This window comes from Somniosus microcephalus, chromosome 1, assembly GCF_052327205.1.
Source record: "Somniosus microcephalus isolate GS21.2 chromosome 1, FLI_Smic_1.0, whole genome shotgun sequence".
In the NCBI taxonomy this organism is placed as follows: Eukaryota; Metazoa; Chordata; class Chondrichthyes; order Squaliformes; family Somniosidae; genus Somniosus; species Somniosus microcephalus.
Genome location: NC_140987.1, coordinates 107961900 through 107977550, shown reverse-complemented (window position 1 = coordinate 107977550; position 15651 = coordinate 107961900). Strand labels below are relative to the sequence as shown.

Here is a 15651-nt window from a genome sequence, read left to right as displayed (position 1 = left end):
TGAGGGCACGCACCTCTTCTGCGCTCTGTGCAGCAGCACTCACGGCCTGACTCGCCCTCCGGGGAGATGGCCCCGAGCTTCCCTACTCCCCTTGCGTTGCTGCAGCCCGCTGGTTCCTCCTCAGAGCATCCCCCCCGCTCCCCTCCAGGGAAGTAGTCTCCCCAGTCTGCAGAGGGGCTGGCTCGCCTGAGGGTGGTAGGGATGGTCCGGCTTCCTACTGCTCATCGCCTCCGGAGTCAGTGGCAGTGGCAGCTTGAGGGCCCGGCTCCCGAGCTGGTGATGCAGCATCTGAAAGCAGGGAGGTTGAAGAGTGGCTTTAGCGAAAGGACAGGGTGGCAGCAAGGGATGCATGAGTGCTGCAATGCACTGACTTGGGTCCAAAGTGAAAAAGCATGCTGGTGGGGGGAACAAGTGGAAGGAGAGAGCTCAAAAAGGTGATGACCTTACCATCGCTGTGCACAATGGGGTCGGCAGCTCCAGAGGTGACAGGACCATTCATCCAGCTTCCAACAATCTGGTGGACTCGCTCCTTGAGGTCTGTGAGGGTCTGCAGGTGAGGCCGGCCTCCTCCGGTACGAAGCTGCTCCCTACGGTTCCTGGCCAGCTTGGCCTGCAGGAGAAAGGACGGAAAGTGATGAAACATGCTGCCCTGAGCTGACATTACATGCCCCCCATGGTAGAATAGCCTTTACATTATGTACTGAGCTGAATGTGCGTGTGTGTTTCCAGAGAGGGCCATGGGTGCTGGCTGGCAGATGGCCATTGGGACTTCGCGCACCCTCTGGCCATAAAGTCAGCTGCAGATGGAGGGATGAAGATGAATGTGAAAAAGGCACTCACCCTAATGACCCGAGTGAGGTCGTTGAACTTCTTCCTGCATTGCACAGGAGTCCTGGGCACCACGCTGCTGGAGGTGACTCTTTGGGCAACATCCCTCCAAGCTCTGTGGTATTCGCTCTGATGAGGCCTCCTGCCATTCTCAGGGTACAGCACAGCTCGCCGGCGCTCCACTGCGCCAACCAAATCATCCAATGCCCCATCGCTAAAGCGCTCCACTCTCTGCCTGACCCTCTCCATGTCTTGGAAGTTTTGAATGCCACAGGTAGGTCACCACCGATTTTGAGGCCTACAAGGCGTAGAGTGTGGCTGCTGATGTTAATTGACCTGCCCCTTTAAGAGCTGGCCGGCGCCAGCGTGTCTCGGGGAAATCGATTATTGACAGCACCTGCGCTGCGTCCGGCTGCCGAGAAATTGAGTAGCGCCGACGGGTTAGCGCCTTAAGTGTACCGTGCAGCGCCTGATTTAGCGCCGCAATCACCTTCAGGGGCGCTGCAACCCAATATCGCTCGAGGTGGCGATAAGTTGCGTACCGCCAATACTAGCGCCCCGAGTGGGGCGATACCAAATTTATCCCCCATAGATTGGTGAGGAGAGAGCAAGGTGCTGGCACAGAGGGGGGAATACAGTAGAAACATAGAGAAAGAAAGACAAATAAAGAAGGAAAATAAAGTAAAGCAAGACAATTACATTTTATTTATTAATTTTATAAAGGGAGTTGAGGAATAACAGGAGACAAAAGACAAGCTGAGCTTAAGCAAACTCTGCAGATCTCCTCATAGGCCAGAAAATCTGACGAGCAGGAACCCCTGTAATGTTATTCACTTCGAAGCTAAAATTAGAACTTTTATGACTCCTCCATTTCCAACTATTTATTGTCCATAAATTCCAATTGCATTTCTCCTGAATTTAGAAACTTAAAAATGACACACCAGCAGTACATAAAATGGTATCTCCTTCTTGTCAACATACTGCAGCAACCAGTTCATTTGAAATAGAAAGACAAAACAGGGGTTAAATTTGACTTTGGTGGTAATGCAAAACAGGCAATAGCGAATCAGCAGCCCGTTTCCACACTGCCCGATTTTCTTTTCCACTGACTTCAATAGAAAAGAAAAACACACCGCCGATTTGATATTGCCCGTTTTGCACTACCGCCAAAGTTGAATTTCACCCCCATAGTTTCCTCGAGCAGCCTACGTAAACCCATTTATTACAAATACAGGCAGCATCAATATTTCAGTCACTGTAAATGGTGGCCATGTACAGGAAACTCTCGATTTACCAGCACCTAAATAACCAGAAATCTCTGTTCACCAGCAAAATTCAGGAGTAGATTCAGGTAAGTTTTACTTCATATCAGTGGCCGTTCCTGGATTTGTGGCCCTGTAACCGGGGTTCCTGTACCTGTTGCATAGCAACAGGGATGCCTGGATCTTGTGGCCAGGGTTCCTGCACCTGTTGCACAGCAACAGGGATGCCTGGATCTTGTGGCCAGGGTTCCTGCACCTGTTGCATAGCAACAGGGACGCCTGGATCTGTGGCTCTCATACCTTTTACAAAACCTCTCTGTAATCTGGACTTATTGATAAACCGGCACCACGCCGGTCCCGTCGATGCCTGATAAAAAAGAGTTTCCTGTACAATCCAAGCTGGGGAAGAAAAAGATAGAGCTCTTGATCAAAATCCTGGCAGACAGAAAGTCAAATCCAGACACAGATAACATCACAAGGCATGTATGACAGCACGAGGCATACAAATAGGTAAACACTAAACTTGGGCAATTCTGCTTGTGTTTTTGTATGAGCTTTTAAATGCTGCTGCTCTTGTCTACAAATAAAGCATCAAAATCTTAAAGGAATTTTTATTTTAAAATTTGGCATTAATAAAGGTAAATTACCTTTGTTTTATCGATATATAATCCAAGACAACAACCCTAAATCATTAAACAGCACTTACAAAACAGAAAGAGAAAGTACAGCAGTTACCACAAGCAATGACTACAATTCAAGAACTAAACCGAAGTGCCACTGAAAAATGTTGACTCTTTGAACATGTAGAAAATCAGTTTGTACGGCACACACAATGGTATAAAAATACTTTAAAAATGTAAAAACAAACAATGGGGCAGATTTTGCGGTGGGTATGACGCCGTACTCTGAGGCTATGCCATCATACCACCTATGAAATATACCGCAAGTTTGGGATTTGTGCATGCGCTAAATCCCAAATTTACAATCTGTCAAGGTACACCCAACTGCCCAGCAATTATGTCCGAAAATGTTATGGTTAGTGAAAGCAGGCGCAGGAGCCTGTTTCACAGTGAAAGGAAACCATTTGAGTGTATCTGAAAGGATTGTTAACCATTCTGGTATCACTTCACAACAAAATACATTTAACTAGTGGCAACATTAAAACATATATAAAATATGACAATTAATATTTAAAATTAGCAATGTTTTCTGCACTCCAATTGTATGATTCTTAATATGAAATTATAAATAACAATGTTTAATACACTTTCCAAGTGATAGAAACTGTGCTGCTTGTATGTGTTTACTGAGGAAAGAGTGTGTGAGGTGACCTGACAACAGCAGGTTAAATGGTACGTTGATTAACCAGTGTATATGTTTCCAGCAACCTGCTAATAAGAGCATGAATCCAGGTTACATGATGATACAAGGGAAAAGAAAACAGTGAACTAAGTTTTCACGCACATATCCGTGCATCTATATGCAAAGTGTCTGTTAAGTGATGATGCGTGTGGTCCATTGTGTCTGAACCTTAACCAGGTACTTGTTTATACAGATAGGGAGATATCAGTCCACAGCTACTACCCAGCACTGTAATTCCTGGGGAATCTGGTCTGGTTTAAATCTCTTGCAAAGGAAGGCTTTGTGATAGAATGAAGCCTGCCTGGCAGGTCTGTGAGCACAAACTAAAAGCCAGTGGAATTGGCAGCACAAACCAGCTAATAGAAGGTTGAACAGCTAAACGATTTATTTCACTTTAGTATACGGTCAAAGAACGAGAATCTTTCCATTGACATCAAATTATCTTTTTAACCTTCAAGTGAAAAACAGATGCCAAATTATTGTTGGTATTTTGTTACATAATTTTAATAAAATGCTGATATATGAAATAAGTCCAAGTAGCAGTTTAATTAAAAGTTTTTAAAATGTAACTTCAATGGAAAAGACGGGAAGAAATTTCTGTACGCGTGGCTTAGTTTTGACAGATTTTGTAGGCATGTCTTCCCTTACACACAGGCTGTATGCTGCGCTCCTGGCCTCCGTGATGTAATACGCTGCGCACAACTCTGCAGCATCAAAGAGGAAGTCTACGTTCTGGGCCTCACACAGGGTAAGTTCGTATACTTTTCTGAGGTCAGTGACATACTCCATACTGCGCTGCCGACCGCAATATTTGGGCCAATACAACTAGATGTATTTAAATGAGAACAATGAAGGGGTTGATTTGCAACCTCATATATAATTTAAAAAGGTAGTAGCCCGGTATTTGCAGTCAGGATGACTTTTGAAACTGACCGTAACTTCAGGATTTGGTGCACGCGCATGCAGAAATCCCGAAGTTGCGGTCTGTCAATGAAAGCTCCAAAACTGGCTGTGTTGTGCCACCCCCTCCCACAATTAGTGAAACCTCACAAATCATTAAAACTGGTGAAAAACTGCTCTTCCAAAGTAAGTATGCTGTTAAATTCCCCACTAAAAGTTAGATGCAAAGGGATTAGGCGTAACTGGGGTGTAAGAGCCATGAAAGCTTAAGAAAATACTTTAAAATAGTGGTTAAATGGCATAATACAGTTAATTTACCTGACCGACTTATTGTATTAAGAAACCCCCTATTTTCTTGTTCCAGTAGTATAGTCCGAGACACCCCCTTCATTCTTGCCACAATGGTACAGTCCCTAAGCCACACATGGTGTGCAGCCATTTTACAGTTTAAACTGCACGTGGCTGAAGGAGGCAGAAGTTGTGAGGTTTGGAGCAATACAGTTTTTGACCGTGTTCGTTTATACGTGTTTGCTTTGTAATTCCATTTGTTAAGTGTTATAGTAAACAGTTTAAAAGACAAAGCTACGTTTGGGAACGTTTTATTTCGACACGCGTCTACTCGTTGTTAAAAGCCCCACAGCTCAGTGGCTGCCTGTTTGGAAACTAAGAAGCGCCACTACATTAGTCAAAAACTTGCTCCCTAAGAAGGAAAGGACGGAATCGTCGGCAAACGTATACATGAATGATCACGGAGCCAGACGACAATATAAGAAAGCGAAGGTACAGTGACTGTTACTTGCTTTGTTCATTCTATTGAGAAGCTAAATAAGAGCTGCGGGTAAAATGGCCGAGGCCTTACGGAGCCAGGAGCTTCCATCAGCCAGAAGGATTGCTGGCCAAAAGAGGGAAATAAAGCTCACCCCAAAGGCAATGGAAGAGAAGTTACATAGAAGCATAGGTGCAAGGAAGGCTAAATTAGCTCAGATAACTGGAAAAATGAAGATAATTGATCGTCTCATGGAAGATAATGCTAATATTAAGAAAGCTGAAGACATAATGTATTACGATTTCTCCAAGCTGCATGAAGAATTTAATGTACTCAATGAAGATGTGTTAGCACTTCTGTCTGAAGAAGAGGGAAATGCTGATCAGCACAACTGGTTTGATCTTAAATCAACCAGCATTAAGGACTATATCAAGGTCACAGAACAGTGGATGTTAAAGATTCGTCAAGATGCTGATACAGCAGAGAAAGATAAAGTTGACGATGAAGTCAGACCAGACGATAGCATTTCAGAGACTTCCGCCAGACCGAGCAAAAATTGAAAAGAAGGTAGCTCTGTTTCTGGACGCAGGTCAGTCGCTTCTACCACAAGCTCGTCGCGACGCATGAGAGCGGAGGTTGAACGGGCGGCGTTGATGGCGCGCGCAGCATCTTTAGCGGAGAAGCAAGCTCTTGAACGGGAAGAGGCCCAACTGCAGGTCCAAGAGGCCCAACTGCAGGCCCAACAGGCCCAACAGGCCCAACTGCAGGCCCAAGTACAGGCCCAACAGGCCCAGGTGCAGGCAAAGAAAGAACAGCTGGAGATAAAAACAGCTATAGCGGTCTCAGACGCCAGGTTGAGTGCATACAAAGATTATGAAGGCTCACGGGACGGCGGGAGCGAATACTGCCAGTCAATGTTGTCACATAGAGTTGGATCCAGGGCACCTTCAAGAGTTACAAGAGAGCCCGAAGGCAATCCCCTGGCATTACAGCATGGAAAAGTGGCCTCTCCACTAACAGGAGCACGTGATGCTACCCCAGACGTCAGACGGTCTAGACTAGACCCTGCTGATGACCACCAGAGGCCTGAAGACACAGGGAGAAGCCTATACCGAGTGATGCAACATCAGAACGAAATTACAGAGATGCTTGTAAAACAACAGAATCTGTTTCGACTCCCTCAAAGAGACATACCAGTGTTCCAAGGCGACCCACTCAAGTATAAGCCCTTCATCAGATCCTTTGAACAAGCCATTGACTCCAAAACAGAGAGCAGCAGTGATAAGTTGTACTACCTGGGACAGTACACCAGTGGTAAACCACAAGACCTGGTCAGAAGCTGTGAACACATGAGACCGGACCGGGGATACATAGAAGCCAGGAAGTTGCTGCAGGAGCACTATGGTAACGAGCTGAAGATAGCCACTGCATATATTGAAAAGGCTACCAAGTGGCCACAGATCAGATCGGAGGACGGAGAGGCATTGAACGCATATGTTCTTTTCCTCATAGGATGTCGCAACACCATGGAGGATGTTGAATTCATGGAAGAGATGGACAATCCTACGACTATGAGAATCATCATCTCTAAGCTTCCTTACAGGATGAGAGAACAATGGAGAAGAACAGCCTTTGAGATAATGGAGAGACGGAAAAGTAGAGCCAGGTTTGCAGACTTAGTGAATTTCATAGACAAACAGGCTAAAATTGCTGGGGACCCATTGTTTGGAAACATCCAGGATGTCAGCCCGACCACCGATGGAAGAGTGAAAGCCAAGCCTGTTGAATCAAAGACTCTCAGGAAAGGTGGTTCCAGGGGAAGCAGCTTTGCAACTATCGTCACCCAGGCCGAGGAAGAAAGGCCCCAGAACTCATCTCCCAAAAAGAGTAGCACAGTGACGTCTGCTGATGCCTTTCAGAAGCCACGCTTATTCTGCCAGAAGAATCATACATTGGATTTCTGCAGCGACATCAAAGCACAGCCACATAAGGACAGAATCGAATTCCTGAAGTACAACGGCCTATGTTTTGGATGCCTCTCTCAGGGGCACCTGAGTAGAAACTGTAAGCAAAGAACAACATGCAGAGAGTGCACTCGGAAACATCCCAGTCTGCTGCATATCCATAAAGAAGAACAAGTCTCTAAGAAGGGTGAAGAAAACAATATCGACGAGAAGGTTGTTTCAAGTGCTCTGGTGTCGCTAGAACCAGAGACTTGTGGACTCACTGGGGCCGGTGACAGTGACTGTATTCTTGCCATCGTACCAGTAAAGATCAAGTCTAAGAGGAGCGAGAAGCTTGTGGAGACTTACGCCTTCATGGATCCAGGTAGCTCAGCAACGTTCTGCACAGAATCACTCATGCGACAGCTGAACGTTAGAGGCAGAAGAACAGAAATCCTATTACGCACCATGGGTCATGAGAAGTCAATGTAAAGTTATATCCTGTCAGACTTAGAAGTGTGTGGACTTGAAGAGAAGGACTTCATAGACCTGCCTAATGTTTTCACACAGAGGGAGATTCCTGTTAGAATAGGGAACTTAGCCCTGCAGAAGGATGTGGATAGATGGCCTTACCTAGAAAAGGTGCGTCTCCCATACATTGAAGCAGAAATTGGCCTATTAATTGGAACCAATGCCTACAAAACTATGGAGCCATGGCAGGTGATAAACAGCAAGGATGACGGACCCTACGCCGTCAGGACAGCCCTTGGATGGGTAGTCAATGGACCGGTAAGGAGAGATGATGGCAACAAGTCGAACAAGGAGGAACGACAAAACGTCACAGTTAATCGCATCTCTATCGCAAGCATTGAAGAGCTGTTGATACCGCAGTTCAACGCAGACTTCTCAGAATGCAGCTGTGAGGAAAGGACAGAGATGTCACAAGAAGACCATCAGTTCATGGATTTGATGACAAGGTCTACACAGTTCATTGATGGCCACTATCACATTGGTTTGCCACTGAGAAGACAGACCGCGAAGATGCTGAACAATCGCTGCATAGCAGAACAACGCGCCATCAGTCTAAAGAGAAAGCTGAACAAGAACCCCGACTTTCACGAAGACTACAAAGGCTTCATGAGAAACATCATAGCGAAAGGCTATGCTGTAAAAGTGCCCGAGGAACAGTTGAACAGAGACGATGGAAGGGTCTGGTACATTCCTCATCACGGTGTGTATCACCCAAAGAAGAAAAAGATCCGGGTAGTGTTTGACTGCGCCGCCTCATTCAGAGGAACTTCACTGAATGACCAGCTGCTTCAAGGTCCTGATCTTACTAATACCCTCATTGGCGTCTTGACTAGGTTTAGACAAGAGCTCGTTGCCATGATGGCAGACATAGAATCAATGTTCTACCAAGTCAGAATCCCTGATGAAGATGCTGATCTTCTGCGTTTCCTTTGGTGGTCAGATGGTGACGTTAGTCAAGCGATGGTGGAATGTAGAATGGCCGTACACTTGTTCGGAGCCACATCATCTCCCAGCTGTGCAAGCTACGCTCTCAGAAAAGCTGCAGAAGATGGCAAAGGCAAAGCACCATCAGAGGCTGTGGAGACAATCTTCAGAAACTTTTATGTCAATGACTGTCTGAAGTCCGTGTCAACAGAAGACGATGCCATCGCACTGTCAAGAGACCTTAGAACTCTGTGTTCGAATGGAGGATTCCATCTGACTAAGTGGATAAGCAACAGCAGAGCAGTTCTAGCTTCTATCCCAGAAAAGGAAAGAGCCACTGAAGTCAAAGATCTGGACCTGAGCCACGATGTCCTTCCTATCGAGAGAGCTCTTGGTGTACAATGGTGCATTGAGTCAGACACGTTCAACTTCAGGATAATGGTGAACGAAAGACCATCCACAAGACGAGGGATTCTCTCCGTGGTCAGTTCCATCTACAACCCTCTCGGATTCCTGGCACCACTCATTCTGCCGGTGAAGCTGATGCTACGAGAGCTGTGTAGAGACAAGAGAGGATGGGATGAAGATATCCCAGAAGGTCAAGCTCAGAGATGGCACAGATGGTTGACAGATTTGCAACAACTTTCTAGCTTCAACGTCAGTAGATGCATCAAGCCCGCGAGTTTTGGAGTTACAAAGACGGCTCAACTACATCATCTCTCGGACGCCAGTGTGGACGGCTATGGCACGGCTACTTACCTCTTGCTGACAAATCAACAGGGCCAGAAACATTGTGCCTTCCTCATGGGGAAATCCAGGGTGGCTCCGCTGAAGCAGGTCACCATCCCGAGACTGGAATTGACGGCAGCGGTTGTTGCAGTTAAAGTTGACCAGGTGATGCGGAAAGAGTTACAGCTCCCATTAGAAGAATCTGTCTTCTGGACGGATAGCACGACGGTGCTGAAGTATATAGAGAATGAGAAGATACGCTTCAAGACCTTCGTAGCAAACAGAATCTCATCCATTAGAGAAGCTACACAACCATCTCAATGGAGGTATGTAAACACCTCATTAAACCCAGCAGATCAAGCCTCACGGGGATTGAAGGCTGAAAACTTCATGAGGAGTGAAACTTGGATACAAGGCCCAAGTTATCTGCTGGAAACAGAGAGATCATGGCCAGAAAGACCAGATATGCCAAGTCAGATTGCTGAAGACGACGTCGAAGTCAAGAGATCAGTCACAGTAAATCTCATAAATACGAAAGAGAACTTTGACACAGTGAACAAGCTTGTTAGCCATTTCTCAGGATGGCACCAGTTGAGGAAAGCAGTTGCATGGTTTCTAAGGTTGAAAGAGTTGCTGCTACACCTGAGCGATAAGAGAAAAGAGTACCGAGCCACTATCAGTCAGTCTGAAAGTAACCCTGATAAGCAGAGAATGCTTCTACAGCAGTATATGCATCAGTACAAGACCACATTGGGCAAGAATTCATTGACCGTGGAGGATTTGGCCAAGGCTGAGAAGGAGATAGTTCGCTTCAGTCAAAGACAAAGATACCCAGAAGAAATCGAAGCTCTACAGCGAAATACTCCAATCAAGAAAGGTAGTCATATCTACAAGCTGGACCCTACACTGCAAGATGGAGTACTGAGGGTGGGAGGGAGACTAAACAAATCTGCTATGCCAGAGGAGGCCAAGCATCCTGCTATCCTTTCTAAGGACCTCCGGGTTGCTACTCTCATTCTTCAGCATATACACCAGAGTATTGTACACAGTGGGAGGAATCACGTGCTTGCGAAGCTAAGACAAAGATACTGGATTCCAGGAGCTAATTCCGTAATAAGAAAAATACTCTCTGAATGCATTGTTTGCAGACGGTTACACGCTGGAGCTGGGGAGCAGCAAATGGCAGACCTGCCTGAAGACCGTTTGTTACCAGACAAGCCCCCATTTACAAACGTAGGGGTGGACTATTTTGGGCCTTTCGAGGTAAAGCGAGGACGGAGCCTTGTCAAGAGATATGGTGTGCTTTTCACTTGTTTGACCATCAGAGCAGTTCATATTGAGGTGGCACACACGCTTGACACTGATTCCTGTATTAACACCTTGCGGCGCTTTGTCTGTAGAAGAGGACAGGTGTCCATTATGCGTTCTGATAATGGCACTAATTTTGTCAGAGCGGAGAGAGAACTACGGGAAGCTATTGAAGGTTGGAATCAGCTTAAAATACAGGAAGCCATGATGCAAACAGGAATTAAGTGGATCTTCAATCCTCCGGCTGCATCCCACCACGGAGGTGTCTGGGAAAGACAGATACGCACCGTAAGAAAACTACTCAGTTCTGTACTGAAGCAGCAAGCGCTTGACGACGAGGGACTCCAAACCGTTCTGTGCGAGGTCGAAGCCATCATTAATGACCGACCGATAACTAAGACATCAGATGATCCCAATGGCCTCGAAGCCCTGACTCCGAACCACCTGTTGTTGTTGAAAACACAGCCAGCCATGCCCCCGGGAGTCTTCAAAAAGGAAGATCTGTATGCCCGTCGGAAGTGGAGGCAAGTTCAGTATATGTCAGACCTTTTCTGGACCAGATGGACAAGAGAATACTTACCTCTGCTACAGGAGCGTCAAAAATGGTCCAAAATAAAGAGGAACTTCATTGTCGGAGACATTGTCTTAATCGTGGACGATTCAGCCCCTAGAAATTCTTGGTTGATGGGAAAAATAATTAAGACCATGCCAGACTCCAGAGGCGTCGTTCGTCGCGTTCGTTTGCAAACCAAGACCAGTACCCTGGAAAGACCGATCACAAAGCTCTGCCTGCTACAAGAAGCAGCGTGAAAGGTTCCTGAACGAAAAAAGTGGACACTTATATTGTAAATATGTTGAACTCATTAGTTTATGACTCTTAATGTTTGAGTAATTGATATGCTTCATGTGCCTAGTCAATTAGGGGCCGGAATGTAAGAGCCATGAAAGCTTAAGAAAATACTTTAAAATAGTGGTTAAATGGCATAATACAGTTAATTTACCTGACCGACTTATTGTATTAAGAAACCCCCTATTTTCTTGCTCCAGTAGTATAGTCCGAGACACCCCCTTCATTCTTGCCACAATGGTACAGTCCCTAAGCCACACATGGTGTGCAGCCATTTTACAGTTTAAACTGCACGTGGCTGAAGGAGGCAGAAGTTGTGAGGTTTGGAGCAATACAGTTTTTGACCGTGTTCGTTTATACGTGTTTGCTTTGTAATTCCGTTTGTTAAGTGTTATAGTAAACAGTTTAAAAGACAAAGCTACGTTTGGGAATGTTTTATTTCGACACGCGTCTACTCGTTGTTAAAAGCCCCACAGCTCAGTGGCTGCCTGTTTGGAAACTAAGAAGCGCCACTACATGGGGTTTTAACAGTGTATTGATGGCTAAACAAATGTTAAGGGCCTGGAAAACTAATTTTAATTTTGTGCAGTGTGAAATTTTCAAAAACTTATTTTAAAAAATTTACATTTATTTTTACGTTTGTCTATCTTTATTTTGCCAATTTTTCTTTTGCGCTCTCTAACTATTTAAAAAAGTTAAAATTTTAAGAGCTTACTCACTTCCTTGTTCACTGTCTGAGAATTCCGCCTTTTAATTGGCTGCTTAGACATCCTGTTGACATCACAGCAGTTCAAACAAGGCGATCCACATTAAGTTCCTTTGACTTGAATTGTAGGTCGGAAAATCCGAAGTTTTCGACACAGGGATTGCAAAATCCTTGTGCAGAGCGTACTTCGGAGCCAGCAGTGAACACCTTCGTTTCGCTGCTGACTGCAAATTCCGGGCCAGTGTTTTCTCTTCAGTGGGCAGACGCACAAGTGGTTATTGCTCTACTGCAGGGGTATATAATGCCTACCAGTAATTTGGTTTTTAATTTCCCTGCATCTGGAGGGAATCCACATAAATGCTCTGGTTTCCATTGAATCCAGCACATGCAATTCCCCTGTATGGCTCACAGAATCCACTTTCATTGTCTTCATCACTGCAAAAACATAAATACATTTTGTTACAGTTACTGTTTAATGTGCTTGGGATATCAAAGACAGGAAGGGGGCTAAACAGGATAGCCCCCGAAAACTGGTGCGGGGATCGCGTTGCATGATTAACCTGCGTCCGTTGATTGAAATGCAAGCAGCATGCCAACTTCGTGCTGCCTGCTTATTAACATGATTTCAGCATCCAGCCATGCTGGGCGCATCAGCAGGGGGCCAATATTGTTATTTGCTAGCACCACTTAAAGCTAGCCTGCACTGCTTAAAGCTAGCCTGCACCTCTTAAAGGGGATGTGCATTGTGGTTGGAGCAGGTGCTGGGAGTTGTGCAGGAAGTGAATCTGACCTGGGAAACAGTGAGGAATGGCACAACATAGAGCAGAGAACAGGCTCCAAGGTTTTCAGACGCTGCACTAGAGGCCTTGGTGGAGGAGGTAGAAAGTAGGAGAGGTGTCCTGTATCTGCAGGAGGCCAAGATGCCCTCCAGACACATGCCCAGAAAGCAGTGGGAGCAGATAGCCTTGGAGGTCAATGTCAGGAGTCAAGCCCCGAGGAACTAAACGTAGTGCCACAAGAAGTTCAATGACCTCACACGAGTGGTCAAGGTCAATGAATACATCTTCAAAGGCCATATCCTACTAACTCCACCACTAGCCTCAGCAACACCCCCACCACTCACCTACCAACAATCTCTATCAATCAGGACTCATACCTAACATTCATAGCTTCACCTCACCCTGACACACTTAGCACTGCTGCAAGTCTAACACCCACGCCTCACAGCTTGCACACACTGCCAGCTATTCATTCATAACAGGAGTTCCTCAGGGCAGTGTCCTAGGCCCAACCATCATCAGCTGCTTCATCAATTACCTTCCCTCCAACCTAAGGTCAGAAATGGGGATGTTCACTGATGACTGCACAGTGTTCAGCGCCATTCACAACTCCTCAGATAATGAAGCAGTCCATGCCCGCATGCAACAAGACCTGGACAACGTTCAGGCTTGGGCTGATAAGTGGCAGGTAACATTCGCGCGACAGAAGTGCCAAGCAATGACTATCTCCAACAAGCGAAAGTCTAACCACCTCCCCTTGACATTCAATGGCATCACCATTGCTGAATCCCCCACCATTAACATCCTGTGGGTCACCATTGACCAGAAACTTAACTGGCCCAGCCACATAAATACTGTGGCAACAAGAGCAGGTCAGAGGCTAAGTATTCTGCAGCGAGTGTCTCACCTCCTGACTCCCCAAAGCCTTTCCACCATCCACAAGACACAAGTAAGGAGTGTGATGGAATACTCTCCACTTGCCTGAATGAGTGCATCTGCAACAACACTCAAGAAGCTCAACACTATCCAGAACAAAGCAGCCTGTTTGATTGGCACCCCATCCACCACCTTAAACATTCACTCCATCCACCACCGGCATACCGTGGCTGCAATGTGTACCATCTACAAGATGCACTGCAGCAACTCTCCAAGGCTTCTTCAGCAGCACCTCCCAAACCCACGACCTCTTCCACCTAGAACGACAAGGGCAGAAGGCACATAGGAATGCCACCACCTCCAAGTTCCCCTCCAAGTCACACACCATCCTGACTTGGAAGTATATCACCGATCCTTCATCGTCACTGGGTCAAAATCCTGGAACTCCCTACCTAACAGCACTGTGGCAGTACCTTCACCACACGGACTGTAGCTGTTCAAGAAGGCAGCTCACCACCACCTTCTCAAGGGCAATTAGGGATGGGCAATAAATGCTGGCCTTTCCAGCGATGTCCAGATCCCATAAGCGAATAAAAAAAAACAGTCACAACACCCAAACAGATTGAACCACAATCACTGACACACTTCCCTCTCTCTTGCAGGACAAAGTGGCGAAAAACTGGAGGCAACAGGAGCTAACTGGAGGGGGCAGGCACGCCTGCATGTCCGAACCCCCAAGGAGGAGACAGTGCTGGCCATTATTGGAATTGCCATTGCTGAGGCCATGGCCAGCGGCGGGGATGAAACTATCAAAGCTGATGGTATCCTCATACCTAACCCTCCTTTTCACAACCCACTTACCTCTCATCCCACAATCTCTTCTGATTTACAAGCTGCATATCGTGTAAGCATTCACCTTACTTCCCACGCCACCCCTTTCCCTCACCACAACCTTACCTTTGTGCCTTCCTCCTTTTTTAGATACCCAAGAACTGCAACCTGGCCAGACAATGATGGAAGAGCAAGAAGACAGTGATGATGAAGACATACCATCACTCGATTTGACATTCGCAGCCACCAGCTCAGATACTGACACTGCGCGTAATTTAGAGGAAAGTATACAGGCAACATCTACACTTGGTGAGACACCAAGCATGAGTGACCTGCAGCCGGAGCAGAGGGCAAGCATAGTGCAGGTGCCAGCTCACCAGAGGGTGAGGTAACACACGAGTTCTGCTGCAGAGGATTCAGATGAGGACTTCGATGGGCTGGCTGATGGGTATGCACAATGAAATGCTTGGTGCATTGGAAAGCCTGCATGCAATGTCAAGGGATATGGAGCAGTCTGGCATCATCTTAAAAGCTGAATACAGGGAGTTAGGAGGTAAATTAAAAAATAGGACCTCAAAGGTAGTAATCTCAGGATTGCTACCAGTGCCACGTGCTAGTCAGAGTAGAAATAGAAGGATATTTCAGATGAATACGGGCTAGAGGAATGGTGCAAGAGGGAGGGATTCAAATTCTTGGGACATTGGAACCGGTTCTGGGGGAGGTGGGTCCAATACAAACTGAACGGTTTGCACCTTGGCAGGGCCAGGACCGATGTCCTAGGGGGAGTGTTTGCTAGTGCTGTTGGAGAGGGTTTAAACTAAAATGGCAGGGGGTTGGGAACCTGTGCAGGGAGACAGAGGAAAGGGAAGCAAGGATAGAAACAAAAGACAAGAAGGAGAAAAGCAAAAGTGGAAGGCAGAGAAATCAAGTGTGTAAATCAAACAGGGCCACAGTAAATAATAATTCTAAAAGGACTAAGAGTGTTAAAAAAACAAGCCTGAAGGCTTTGTGTCTTAATGCGAGGAGCATTTGTAATAAGGCGGATGAATTAGCTGCGCA

The 15651-nt window shown here is 46.2% G+C and overlaps 1 pseudogene; it reads right to left on the bottom strand.

Annotated features, from left to right (window-relative positions):
- LOC147124281 (tyrosine-protein kinase transmembrane receptor ROR2-like) overlaps nt 1-15651 on the bottom strand; it is a 206450-nt pseudogene that overhangs the window by 10115 nt on the left and 180684 nt on the right.